Source organism: Cherax quadricarinatus, chromosome 5, assembly GCF_038502225.1.
Source record: "Cherax quadricarinatus isolate ZL_2023a chromosome 5, ASM3850222v1, whole genome shotgun sequence".
In the NCBI taxonomy this organism is placed as follows: domain Eukaryota; kingdom Metazoa; phylum Arthropoda; class Malacostraca; order Decapoda; family Parastacidae; genus Cherax; species Cherax quadricarinatus.
In genome coordinates, this window is record NC_091296.1 from 8,762,657 (window position 1) to 8,777,170 (window position 14,514).

The 14,514-nt window shown below is 40.0% G+C and overlaps 1 protein-coding gene and 1 long non-coding RNA gene across 2 annotated transcripts in view; both read left to right on the top strand.

Moving 5' to 3' along the window:
• Window positions 1-14,514, top strand: part of LOC128684897 (uncharacterized) — a 465,595-nt gene that overhangs the window by 378,488 nt on the left and 72,593 nt on the right. The window lies entirely within an intron of this gene.
• Window positions 510-9,956, top strand: LOC138854767 (uncharacterized). Its single transcript, XR_011393940.1, has 2 exons — window positions 510-1,631; window positions 3,124-9,956. It is a non-coding gene; the product is annotated as an uncharacterized lncRNA (long non-coding RNA).

Genomic DNA, 14,514 nt, shown 5'->3' on the forward strand with positions numbered 1-14,514 from the left:
CCAAGTACCATTCGTCTCCATTCACTCCTATCTAACACGCTCACGCACGCTTGCTGGAAGTCCAAGCCCCTTACCCACAAAACCTCCTTTACCCCCTCTCTCCAACCCTTTCGAGGACGACCCCTACCCCGCCTTCCTTCCCCTATAGATTTATATGCTTTCCATGTCATTCTACTGTGATCCATTCTCTCTAAATGACCAAACCACCTCAACAACCCCTCTTCTGCCCTCTGACTAATACTTTTATTAACTCCACACCTTCTCCTAATTTCCACACTCCGAATTTTCTGCATAATATTTACACCACACATTGCCCTTAAACAGGACATCTCCGCTGCCTCCAACCGTCTCCTCGCTGCTGCATTTACCACCCAAGCTTCACACCCATATAAGAGTGTTGGTACTACTATACTTTCATACATTCCCTTCTTTGCCTCCATAGATAACGTTTTTTGACTCCACATATACCTCAACGCACCACTCACCTTTTTTCCCTCATCAATTCTATGATTAACCTCATCCTTCATAAATCCATCCGCCGACACGTCAACTCCCAAGTATCTGAAAACATTCACTTCTTCCATACTCCTCCTCCCCAATTTGATATCCAATTTTTCTTTATCTAAATCATTTGACACCCTCATCACCTTACTCTTTTCTATGTTCACTTTCAACTTTCTACCTTTACACACATTCCCAAACTCATCCACTAACCTTTGCAATTTTTCTTTAGAATCTCCCATAAGCACAGTATCATCAGCAAAAAGTAACTGTGTCAATTCCCATTTTGAATTTGATTCCCCATAATTTATACTTGTTACTTTCTTTATATATTTTGTTATGTTGTCTCACTTTCCCATAATAATAAGCAGCTACAAGTTGTATTACGAGACATGGAGAATATCTTCTGCTTAACTTCTTAGCATTGCCTCTTCAAGGCAGCAGGAATGCAGACATTTGTGTACTCTGTAAATATGTATTATGATATGTAATATAAAGTAGTTTTCACTTGTGGATGTTTGCAGATTATGGCATATAGATTTAAGGTATTGAGTGTAATTTTTCACTGTCATGACAAAGCATTGACATTAGTTATTACGTACACAACATTGGATGTAACGCACCTTCTGTGAGCTGAGGTGGGTGCAAGTCATCAACACATAGGTTTAAGAAAGCCTGCAGGAATGATGGTGTGCTAGAAATGACTATGCTCAATAATATCATTATATTTACTAGATTTTTATTGTAAATTATAAGGGGTTCTTAACACTCCATTTTGTATCTGTGATAATGAAAAATCATACAAAAAGTTTAATATTGTAAAAGTTTACAACAAAAATATTAATTTGTAGTTTTAATTTCCAAGTTTCTGCAAAGGTTATTTTAGTAGGTAGCCATATCTCTATATTTTTACCCCACCAACTTACTTCAAAACTATGTGTAATTTTTTGTGATCTCGAACATTTGTCAGGGAGTAGTATGTGGGTGTCAGCTCAGATGTGCAACACTGCAGACAGAGCATGAGTGTTTTAAGTTATGATGTGTAGTGTGGGCCACTGCATGTCATTCCTGTTTGAGTACAAGAACAGTAGTGGGTGTCATCTTTCAATATTCAACGAAAAGAAAAGCAAGTAAGTTAGCTCTTCTGTACAAATTCAGGAACATTCATGTGTGCGTGTTAGCTGATGGGCATTAGTGTTCTAAAAGTAGGATTGGTGTCTGCCCGAATATGCTTAACTGATGCTCGAGTTGTATGTAGCTTCATTTACTGCACGTTACTTCAGAGGCAGAGCACATTGATTAGCCAGCATGGCGCATATTCATTACCCAAGTCTGTTTGATAGGTTTTATAAAAGAAAATAATTTATGGTTTATTTTCAATCTTGGAGACACCTTTATCAAGTACAATATAAACTTAATATGGATTGGCATCCACTGAAGATAATACAGCCCAGGGGATGAGGTGCACCTTAAAGAAAAAACTTACCAAAGATTTAGTAAACAGAGCTGGTCACCTGTTCTCAGGTTTGCTCTTTTTTCCAAATTAGTTAAATAATAATGGTTTTGGTTGTCAATTTGCTCATTTATAGATATTAGTTTTGGGCTGAAAAAATTACTTTCTTTTCATTAGGCCAAGTGCCTCACTCTTTTAGTACTTAAAGAATTTTTTTGGTGTCAAAATACAGATTGATGTTTATGTTTACAATAACAATGTTTGGTTGTGCTTTTTTATGCTCTTGGATGTTTGCAACTTGATGCAGAATGGCAACAACAAAGGTTTATTGTTAGAAAATGTGTGTGTGAATGTTTTATATATACTTTGTTGCCATTGATTATTTTCTATCTGATGAAATATTAAATCCCTTCCTCACTGTCAAGTATTAACATCTGTGGCACATTTATCTATATTTGAGAAAGCTTATAGCAGTACAGGAGCTGGTGTGTGTGTGTGTTACTGAAGAATTTTCATTATAGTAAATGCTGCTCTAGCATGCTCTTCTTATTCCAATGATAATTTATAGCAAAAAATTTATTCAGTAGCATATTAATGACATAATACTGACTGACGTTAGCTATAAAATTATGAAGCACGTAAATCTTAAGTTTTTATTTATTTATATGAATAAAAGGCCCTTAACCTGCATAAGCCATAGCACACTATTATTCATTATTTAAATAAAGGCAACAGATGCTTTGAACTGATCTTTTGTCACAGTCAATAGTAATATTTAATATGGAGGTAAATTAATGAGAAATAATCACCACACATTGCTAAATTTAGCGTGACATGACTCCTGTTTGTAAGGCACATTTAAAGTCATTTGTATGAGGAGGCTGATTTAACATGGAAAATTAAAGAACCCAGATGCTTTTATTTTTCATTTTATTTCATTATTTTATCATGTTTTTTAGGAATCTAAGCACAAAAATCAGGCATAAGTAATTGTTACTGTACATTTAACTTTCACAGAAGCATTCTGTAAAGTTGAGTTCTCATGCTGTTGTTGTCATTGACATTTACTGCGTGTTCATTTTTGGGCTAGAAGCTGTTAGCTCCATGACGAAGCTTCGTTACCTACCTAGACATTTATATACCTAATATTAACTATTTTTTAAACACAGTAATACAACGACAGAGACCAGAACAGGATACCACTACTGACCTCTCGGCACTCATTGTTGGTAAAGTTCTGCACTTGAGATGACACCTGGTAAAAAAATCCCTTTTATTATAGTTGGGTCTTGTTAAAAAAATGCATTACTTTGTTTTGATATTCTTATTGGTAATTTACCTATGAAACTGGCTTAGTGAAGTTTATCAAGGCTAAATGCTGTATTTTTGTAAATAGGGCCCCAGCTAATCTACTGTCTGCTGCCATAGCCAAGACTATAATTAGTCTATATTTTGTTAGTTGCCTCAAAGGTCAATTGGCTCAAATTAACTTTGAGCTCCCTGAAGATTTTTTTTGAAACTTCAGTCTTGTGTGTTCAAATAAGCTGTAGCATTGTAGACACATGCATTTGAATAAGATTTCACAAGAATTTTATATTGTTGTATCATGATAATTGTACTGTACATGTATTACGGTCTAACACATTACCTTTCAATGGCTGGAGTTGGATTTAATATATTTTTCTTAGACATACTCACTTGAGTGACATTTAAAGCTGGTGTTATATTTTGTTTTTATTGCTAGAGTAAATATTTTCCAGTTACAGTACCTGTAAGGTTCATTTAATAATTTAGCTTTTATGAATTCACGAGCTTTCATGTGCAAGATGCTGCAGTTCTGCAGCAAGAGTGAGGTAGTTTTTGCCATTTTGTTTCTAAGAAAACCAGTGTTGCATTTCTTAGGCTATTGAAGAAACTTCACTTCTCAAGGGAAGAGTATGTTTCTGAAGAGGAGGTAGTGATTGCTGCTGTTTTTCAAGACTGCAAAAGATGGTTGATGCTTTCAGCAAGAGGAAAAGGTGAGTTAATGCTGTTGTCTTGCTGGAGAGAGGCACTTGCAACAGTTCATGAAGCTAAGAATGGCCAGTAGCTAGTTTTCTAGCTACTTCACTATAGATTCTTATGGGAGAGGGAAGTAGTTCACAATTCTTAACCAAGAGAGATTTAATATTATTACATTCATAGGAAAACATTAAATGCAAAGGGATTATCCAGGGGAAATTAAGAAGCAGTCCAAGGAAAATGGAGGGTAGTTTCAATTCTTTGGAGCAAGAGCCCTCCACTGGTATCAAAGCACCTCTCTTGAAGGCAATGGGGGCAATGATTACTGCCCCTTTGCTAGAAGGATAGCAGCTGTTATTCCTTTGCTAAGGGAGGTCATTGGCTTGTAACATCTAAGCCAATGCAGGTAGCGAAAAAAAAAAAATGGAAGCAAGTACTTGACCAGCTTGGCCATTGTTTTGGTGGTGCTTACCTGTGGACAATTCCAGGTCACTGCCTCCAGAACCTGATCCTAAATTAGGCCTATTGACAGTTAACCGATTTGTTCGATGTAGTCGATGCCACGGTAATTATTATAATCAAAACTAAGTACTAAACTCAGCAGGGTCATACAGTGCTGACCAAGGTAAATATTTTGGCAAGCTTTACCAGGTGCCCTATTTATCTCTTGACTTTCTTCAGTCTGAGCTTATCTGAAAATCCATTTCCCTAGGTTTGCCTTGTATGCTAGAGTCCAATATTACTGAAAAATATTTACTTTCCTGGAGCTTACAACAAGTGCCAAAGTGCTAACATTCAGTCAGGTGGTGTACATGTTTCCATAGTCCAGGATCTGCAGCCATCAACAGTTGCTCAAAATGTTGTCCAATTTTCCTTGGGGCAGATAAGTGCTCCTCTCCCTCTTCACTCAGACTGCCTTATACACAGCTTCTTTCTGGACTCAATACATTCACCAAGGATTCTGTTTGGGGACATTTTTGGTCATTTCCAGTTTAGTCTAATGCTCTTTTTGAGACTCGTGATACCCATTGCCTCCATTATTTTATTTTTCACTACCATGATCCTACGATTAATGTGAACATTGGCAAATCACCAGTTTTCAATGTCGCCCCTCTTTGTTATAGCCCTTCAGTGTGGATTTTAATGGTTTTCTCGAGTTCCTGTCTCTGTCTCATCCCACCATTGAGAGCTGTGATCCAGTCTTTTCTCTCTTTTGAACTCTTGTCAACTTTAGTGCAGCATTTCCAATCCCACTCAGATGCTAATGCTGTGTGCAGTACACAGATGGCTCTACAGTAAATCCTGTGCTGAAGTAGGAAATACTGCTGTTTTGCAGGATTATATCTGTCAAGGACAACACTGTCATTGGATAGTATTTGCAGCACTGAAAGCATTTCTTGATATCCATACTGCTATTGTGTCTGCCTTTGATTCTTCACATCCCCTTGTCTTTACATTTTTTATTTTAATCACAGAGAAGTGCCAAATCCATTGGGGTCATGCAGCACCTAGTTCTGACTTTCAGTATCAGAAGTTGCTGAAATGTCACATTTTGTTGGGCCCTTAGCCATTCTGTTATTCAGGGCAATGAACCTGAGGACTTCACAAGTTCTTGTGGGTCAGGGTCATTAATTTTCCTGCAGGTGATAGTCCTTTGACTATCTGCCAATCCTAATTCAGTATTTTTAAGATCACTAGCAGCATCACTGGTCTAAATTGGTGTCCAATGAGCTGGTGTTAATGAAACCACAATTTGGTATTTGGCTACACCTGTACTTCACTGTCATTTTTGGGAAGCTTTACTCTGATTAATTACTGATCACACTTGGTAATCTTGTAGGATGATTCCTGGTGTCACTTTCAGGTCACTCCAATAATTCAACATCTTTTGACAGATTGCCCAATTTTCAGAGCATAGCTCACACCAAGTGATTTGGAAGCATGTTCCACTCTTGAGATGGACACTGCAGCCACCAACTCGCATGCTAGGGAGTTGGTGATGGCAAAGTATATTAGCTAGACTTAATGCACCCACAATTAATGTTTGGTAAACCAGTTTGATTTTTTTGTTCTATTATTATTATTATTATTATAATCAAAAAGAAGTGCTAAGCCACAAGGGCTATACAGCTTTTTTGTTCTAGCTTTTGCCCTTCACAATTTACCCCAATCAGCACTAGTTACTAAAAGCTACAAGAGATAAAAATTGCAGCTGTGTGGAGGTTTAAAAAAAAGAGTATTACTTATAGAAACTGAAATGAATAATGTCTTGAAAGTAAACTGGGTAATGCCAAGCATGGTGTACTGTATACCATTATTAAAAATTGGGCTACAAGTGCTAGGTGTGCATATTCTGCCTCTTGCTAATTATTCTTGTTCATAAGTTGTTGAAGGATATTGATTATTTTTGTCATGTCTCTCATGGCATGTCTTAGTCAACTCATGACCTACTTAGAGATTAAGCAGTTGCTTAACATACTGAAACTTAGAATTCTATTCTGCCAAAAACAAAAAAATGATCACTGGTGTTCTTACTGTATTATGAGTTCAAGACCTAAGCATATGCAGATGCTTCTCAGTGTCTGGATTGAGCATCATATCCAACAATACGTCTCTTAGTATGTTACTTAAGAGTTTGAGGATTTTAAATGAGGAAGGCAAGGGTGCAAAAAGAGGATTTTTGTTGCTAATAAGCTTTGAGAGGTTAAGTTGTGTGGCAACTGCTAAACCTTTTATTGAAAGGTGAGGCTGAAATTTCAAATACCAAGGCCACTGCTTCTGATCATGTAAGGAATTTTTTTTTTGAAAACAGTGGCTAAATGCCTCAGCAGGTCTAAAGTCCTGAATACAGACTGACTTGTTTCTGCAAGGCATTGCAATGGGAACTTTCAACCCAACTGTAAAGTTTACCTCTCTGAAATGTCAAGGATATGAAATAACTTAGACCTGATCTCCTGTAATCTAGCGTGCAAGCAAGAGCACGATAAAATATTTTTAAGGAATCATTTTAAACCTATTTTTGGAGAGCTACTGAAGAAAATCATGTTGATCACCTTTTCTCAAGCCATTGTTGCTCCACTTTTGTAATCATATATTTACTATATATGTATTTTATAGAGATCCAACTGAGTTAGGGTTTTGTTTCTTCCAAAGACCACATAGACCTCAATTTAGCCAGTGTTATAAAGGCATTCAAATCCTGTTATACAAGGAAAAACCTTCACACTTTTAAGATAACGTCTCAAGAAGTCTTGGAGGATACGATCATCATTGGGAAGTGCTAAACCATTAAGGGTTATACACTGTATAGGCACTTGCTATTGCCACACAATATAAGTTAGAAAAACTATGGTCTGGATGTTGCAAAGACTATGGATTCTAGTAAAGACCAAGAGTCCTTGCTGAACATTTAAGATTTGAAATTGAGAAAGAGGATCAAATCTGGGGAGGATAAGCGAAAATAGCAAACCTAGAAGCTCTGTTAGCTTTTAGAACTATGTCAGAGGGTTTAAATTTTTAAACAAGTTTGAAGATCATCAGAAAGAATTATTCACATCAGTACTGTACAACAACTCTCAGTATGGTCAAAAATGCATTATCATACTACAGAATGCTATTTGTAAAAAAAAAAATGTTGAGCAAGGTAGCTCATTTTAGAAATCTTGAAAGTCGTATTTCCTTCGCATCCAAGATAACCACCAAAATACTTATAGCTTATGTACAGCCCACAGATATCCTAGCAACAGCCTCACCTCAAATGGTTGCTCAAACAAGGCAAACAATCCTTGGCACTCCCACTGATGTGTGTGGTTACTGTTGAAGGGCTACTGATCCAAGGAATTTGAGGTACCCTTCCCTAGAATCAAACCTGATTAACTCCAATGCCTACAGATTTAGTGCTTCTCCATGAATGTAATTGTAATATTTCTAACCCTCTTAATTCTAACCTAACCTCAAATCAGTCTTATCATCTATCATCTTGCACCAGACAAGCCTGGCCTATAGCTAGGCTCCAGGAGTAAAAAAAAAAAAAAAGAAAACTCGGAATTCATCAAAGTTATAAGGTGCATAAAGTAGAACCTCCCTCTCTCCACTCATAGTCTACAGTAAGAGCCAACATCATTCCCTCTTCAAGTCACCAGCCTAAGTAACAATCTCTGGTGAGTACAGTACTGTATATACAGTATTGTTAGTGTCATTGTTAAGTATTTTAACAAAGTATATGGGAAATATTTTCCCCAGAACACATCTCCAATTATAACCTGGCATCTGTGGAACAATGGGGTTTGCTTAATGTAAAAATTGCTAAAGTGACCTATTTCTTTGGAACACACACAGTATCCTATATGTATACACTATAAAAGATCAGCATTATTTTATTTTTGGCTTTTTGGGAGGATACCCTCTTTTGTAAGCACAAAAGGGATAATGACATTTGTGGCTTGATAAGCATGAAAGATGTAGATATCACATGTATCAGTTGTACCATTAGATCAGTACCAGTTTGTCAAGTGTGTGGTATTGCAAAATATTGTAACTATTCATTAATATTTGAAAAAAACCAGTTATAAAATGGAGAGTGGTGATATTCCTCAAACATTACTCTTCTCTGAAGTATATTTGTCACCAAGGATGAGGCCTGAACCCCAAAAGACTGTTGAGACTTGTGTAAGGTACATTGATAGATTTACACAAGTATGCAGCAGCAGGGGGCAAAGCCACCTTTAATTAGTACAAAATAATTTCATTATCTTTTTTTGCCTTTCTAAAGCCAGCTGCAATGAGAATTTATTATTTTTATCTCATGTACAGCACAGCCAAGTACTATCCCTTAAACCTTAGGGACCACGTGCTAAATAATTAATCCTGCAATTTTTTTTTTTAATCACTGGCATCTTACTAATGTATAGGTGTAATGCTTGATTTGCATTACAGCTGAAAATGTAAGTATTCAAAATTTTACTCTGCTTTAAACCAGTAGAAAGTCATTAGTACTAAAAAAAATTAAAACTGGTTAAGAGCAATTAAAGCTGACCAACCACTTCAAGAATTTAATTAGTAATTTTTGTTTATTTTCAGTAAAATTTTATGCATGCGACCCTTCCAGGAATTTGTTAATTTTATATTTAATGCCTAAAATTACTGGTTTGTATTTTAGATACACTTACCTCAATTCTCGAATGTGAAGTTAACTAGTCAGGTTTCCAGATGAGTGAGCAACCAACTCTGGACAAAGTTAGATTTCCTGTTTATAAAGGAATGACTCCATTCTAATAATTATAATGTAGAACATTAGTAATTCTTCATAATCTAGGTATTACTCTTCATGTTCTCACCTGATACCCTATCTTCCAACTAATTTCAGTAAAGCATCTGCACTGATCCCCAAAGAAACTGCTACTTGTATTCCATGCTCAGCATACTACGAAAAAGTGAATTTTTCAAGCTTGACACTAAAATATTTAAAAAAAATGTCCTTGGATTTTGATAGTAATGTCATAAAACATACCTAGTGTACTTGTAGGTCATCCATACACTGTTTAACTTTTATAACAGAATAATTTATAACACACTAGTAACAGATTTTAGTGTTATATATTCTAATAAACAGAGGATAACTAATGCACTGTATCCAATTCAAGATCAAGGACTGTGAAATTTAGCAACATATATGAAAACCTAGATATAACAGCTTATGTACACAACTGCTCAATGACTACCTTTTAAAAGTCAGTGGATAGTAATCCCACAATTTCCAATAACTAATATACTGCCAGACGTTTTAGTGTTATTGAAATGGTCTTTTGTACAATTGTTTACATTAGTTGCCAGGTTTTACCTGCAAATTGCTTAAGCTGGTACTGTGTCAGGTGTGGCATGGTGTTAATTACTTAGCATCTGACGTACTTGGCTGCGGCAAACTTACCTACAAACTATTGCTAAGCAAATATTACCTGTATATCTTAATTCTTTAAATACAAGAAATAATTTGCCACAAGAATGGTGTATTACTTTCCTTTTTTGAATTCAGCATATAAGGCTATACAGTGGACCCCCGGTTAACGATATTTTTTCACTCCAGAAGTATGTTCAGGTGCCAGTACTGACCGAATTTGTTCCCATAAGGAATATTGTGAAGAAGATTAGTCCATTTCAGACCCCCAAACATACACGTACAAACGCACTTACATAAATACACTTACATAATTGGTCGCATTCGGAGGTAATCGTTATGCGGGGGTCCACTGTATATAGTAGCTGGAAAGGTCACATAGCACCTGGAGACTCGACTCTCAAAATTGTAATGACATGATTGCAAATAAACCATATCACAGGCGGGGATTGATCTTGTGGTGAGTTAGTCATGACCATGCTGGCCTCTTCAAGGGGGGCTCCTTGGCGTGGTGAAGAGGCTCTTGGTCTGAGGAATTAGCCCTGTCGGTCTTCTTCCTCAGACCGAACCTAATTACCCCCCATTCTCCCCTCCCCTATCCCATCCTCCCCATCCTCCCCTTTTTCCATTCCTCCTCCTCCTCCTCCTCCTCCTCACCCCTCCCTTTTGCCCTTCCTCTTTTTGGCCTTTGGGATTTCTCCCACAGGCACGCTAGTTCCTAGGTAGGGGAAAGGACACCGGGGTCCATCCCATTCCGTTGAGGTTCTTGGCGGTGGCGTAGTTTGCCGTGGAATCTGGATTGCCTGGGGATGTCCCGATCCCTCTCCGGTATCCCGGAGTAGCTTTGGGTGTCTTTCAGGTGATGGGTGTATCTCTGGAAGCCACCTTTCGGATTCCGGGGGTGGTGGCCGAAGGAGGTATGCTTTGTGGCGGATATCCGGCCGCCCTCTCTTTTGTCCACCGAGGTAGCTCGGCAGATGTGAGGTTGCTATCCCGGATTGCTGGTTTACTGGCATGAAGGGTAGGGTATGGCACGGGTTCCATGCTGCATCTGCACTACTAGCGGTGTTGAGGTCCTCTTGGGCGTGGAGGGAGATTTCCGGCCCTTTCATTCCTCCTGGGAACTATTCCTCCCCGCTCCCCCCTTTTTTTATTCTTTTTTTTATTTTTATTTTCTTTTCTTCTTTCTTTTTTTTTTTCTTAAAAACAAAAAGCAAAGGAGTAACCTAACCATGGCAGCCCTAGTCCATGAACCCACTACCCCCGGGCCCCTTCTTGATACCGCACCCCATTCTGACCCTGCCTTGTGTTTAGACCACTCTTCGGACACTCCTGATGCCCCTGTACCTCTTGCTGGTGCTGTTTCCTCACCCGCTTCAGGTACCGGGGCTTCAACTGACTCCTTCGATTTGTCTGAACTCCGCTCTCCTTTGACTATGCTTCCGGCTTCTCCCTCTACGGTATGGCAATTTTCGAATCGCCCGCCCATTTCACGCCGGACCAACTCCGGTCCTACTCCTAAACGCCAACGTCAATCTCCTGACGATGCTCCTTCGTTACCTTCCCATTCTACTCGGAAAAGACCGACACATCAAGCACTCCCTCTCCACGCTCAGTTTCGGACCACACAATGGACTAAATTCTTTACTTTAAGACCGACTTCTTCTTCTGCCTACCTTTCTGACCATAGTATTGGCAAAGCGCTCCTGCGTCATGTTGGTAGAGATATTTCATTTCATGCTCTCAAGAGCGGTATGCGCATCATCACTGTCCAGAATGCTACCCAAGCTCATGATCTTTCTCTCCTTTCGAATATCGATACTACTCCTATCACTATTGAAAAACATCTTTCTCTCAATTCTTGTAGTGGTACTGTCATTCTGCCCCATACCATAGTCCAACAGAATTTCCAGTCATGTGGCAATGACATTTTTGAACAGCTGGAACTCCAGGATCTCCCAATCCTCAAAGTAGACACTTATGTCCTTCCTACCCGGGGGCGGAGACGTTACCCTTGCAATGTGGCTCGTTTAACTTTTGACAGCCGAGAACTCCCGTCGTCTGTATATGTCGCGGGACATCGGTTACAAGTTCGAAAGGTGATGCCTACACCGCAACAATGTAGAAATTGCTGGTGTTTTGGCCACCCAGCGAAATATTGCAGATCTATGGCCGAATGCCCAGTCTGTGGTGCCGACGACCATTCTAATACATCTTGCAGTCAACCTCCATCTTGCCTTAATTGTAATGCTCACCCTTCATACTCCCGCCGTTGCCAGGTCTACTTAAATGAATGTGAAATCCATTGCCTCAAAGAGGCAGAAGGTCTCCCTTATGCTATGGCAGTTACTCATCTCCACCTCCAAGGGAGACTACCCCGTGTTTCTTATTCTCGTGTTTCCAAACATCCCCCTACTTCTGGGGTCCCATCTTCTGCAGCCTCCTCTGTTGTTACCCCTCCCATAGCCACTCCGGCATCTAATCCTTTTGCTGTCCTTGGCTCTGACGTCCCGACTACAACTCAGTCTGTTCTCACATCTTCGCGTCCTTCCTCACAGCCCCAGTATCGACAAGACCTCGTACGACACCTACTACCAATCGCCCCTCTACTTCTCAGAAATCCAAAAAATCCACATTGCTCAAATCTTCTTTGCCCCTTCCTTCCCTTCTTCCACCTCCACACTTTACCTTTCCAGTCTCTGTACCTAGTTCTTCCCCTCTCTCTGGCCCTATTACAAGTGTGGAGATTCACCCTCCTCCTCGTCCTATGCCTTCCACCCCCGTCCCCTCCCAAGTTTCTCCCTCTTCTGACACCTCCCAGGTTTCTGCCTCTTCTGTCCCCCCCCCACACTTCATCTCCAGTCCCCCCCCCACACTTCATCTCCAGTCCCTTACACTCTTCCCTCCCCCTCTACTTTGGTACAGTCCATTACTGTCCCAATCTTTATTCACCCTCCTCCTTCTATCTCCAATATGGTCTCCCATACATCTTTGAATTCAGAAACACTTGAAGCCATTTCAGAATATATTGCAGAGACTAAACCTTCAATGGACACTGATTCACTTCCTGTTCCTTCTCTTCCCTCTCCTCCATCTTCACAACCCCATTCTTCGCAACGCTCCGTTCCTTCGCTGCTTGAACGTCTTCCAATGCCACCACACGTTGACTTTTCTAACCCCTCTAGTCCGTAGGTGCCTTTACCTACAGATTCCTGGTATTTTCTTCATCGCCAATCATGGCCTATTTACAGTGGAATATCCGCGGCCTCAGGGGTAATCTGGGTGAGCTTCAGATGTTGCTTTCCAGGTTTTCCCCTGTTGGTGCTTGCTTACAAGAACCAAAATTACACTCGGCTGTTTTCCAACCTATCTCAGGCTATAATTTATTGTATTCTTCGGATCCTTTCTCAGATGGGACCTTTAATGAAAGTGCCCTTCTTCTACGCAATGATATTCCGTACTGTCAACTATTTGTCCATACCTCGCTGCATTACACTGCAGCCCGTATCCACTTGAATAAGTGGTTTACAATATGTTCTTTATATCTCTCTCCTCGAGCATTTTCTATCCCAGACTTTGCCTTTCTTGTTTCATCCTTACCACCACCACTTCTGTTACTTGGTGATTTTAATGCCCACCATTTCCTCTGGGGGGGATCTCATTGTGACTCACGTGGCATCCAGTTGGAGGCTTTTCTCGCCTCTCACCCCCTCCATGTTTTAAATACGGGTACTCCCACCCATTTTGATCCTCGTACTCATACTCTCTCTTGCATCGATCTATCAGTCTGCTCTTCCTCCACTGCACTAGACTTCACCTGGTCTGTTCTACCGGACTTACATGACAGCGATCATTTTCCAATCATTCTTACTTCTCCTTCCTATTCACCACCTTTCCGTAGCCCTCGCTGGCAATTTGATCGGGCAAATTGGGATCTTTACTCACACCTCACTGCTTTTAGTGAGGTTCCTTCTTCATCCTCCATTGATGAGCTCCTACACATCTTCTCGACGTCAGTTTATACCGCAGCTTCTCATTCTATACCCCAAACCTCAGGCAGGCATTCTCAGAAGTGCGTGCCTTGGTGGTCTGCTTGTGCTCGTGTCGTACGTTTGAAACACGCTGCATGGGGCAGGTACCAGCACAATAGAACCGCTGAGAGACTTCTTGATTTTAAGCAGAAGCGTGCGATCGCTCGCCGTGTCATCCGTGAAGCTAAACGCACTTGTTGGCGAGACTATGTTTCCACCATCACCTCTGCTTCTTCTATGAGTGCAGTCTGGAAAAAAGTGAGGAAATTGAGTGGTAAATATTCTCCTGACCCGGCTCCTGTTCTATGGGTCACTGGTGTTGATGTAGCAAACCCTCTCGAGGTTGCCATTGAACTTGGCACACATCTGGTCCGTATTTCCCGAGGGCTCCATCTATGCCCCTCGTTTCTTTCCTCAAAGTCTACCAGAGAGTTAGTACCCTTGGACTTTTCTTCTCTCAGAGAAGAACAGTATAATGTGCCTTTTACACTTCAAGAACTAGAGGCAACGCTCTCAGCTTGCCGATCATCGGCAGCTGGGCCTGACGACATTCATATTCGTATGTTACAACATTTACATCGGTCAGCCCTTGTAGTCCTCTTACACTTCTTCAATCTTATTTGGGCACAAGGAGT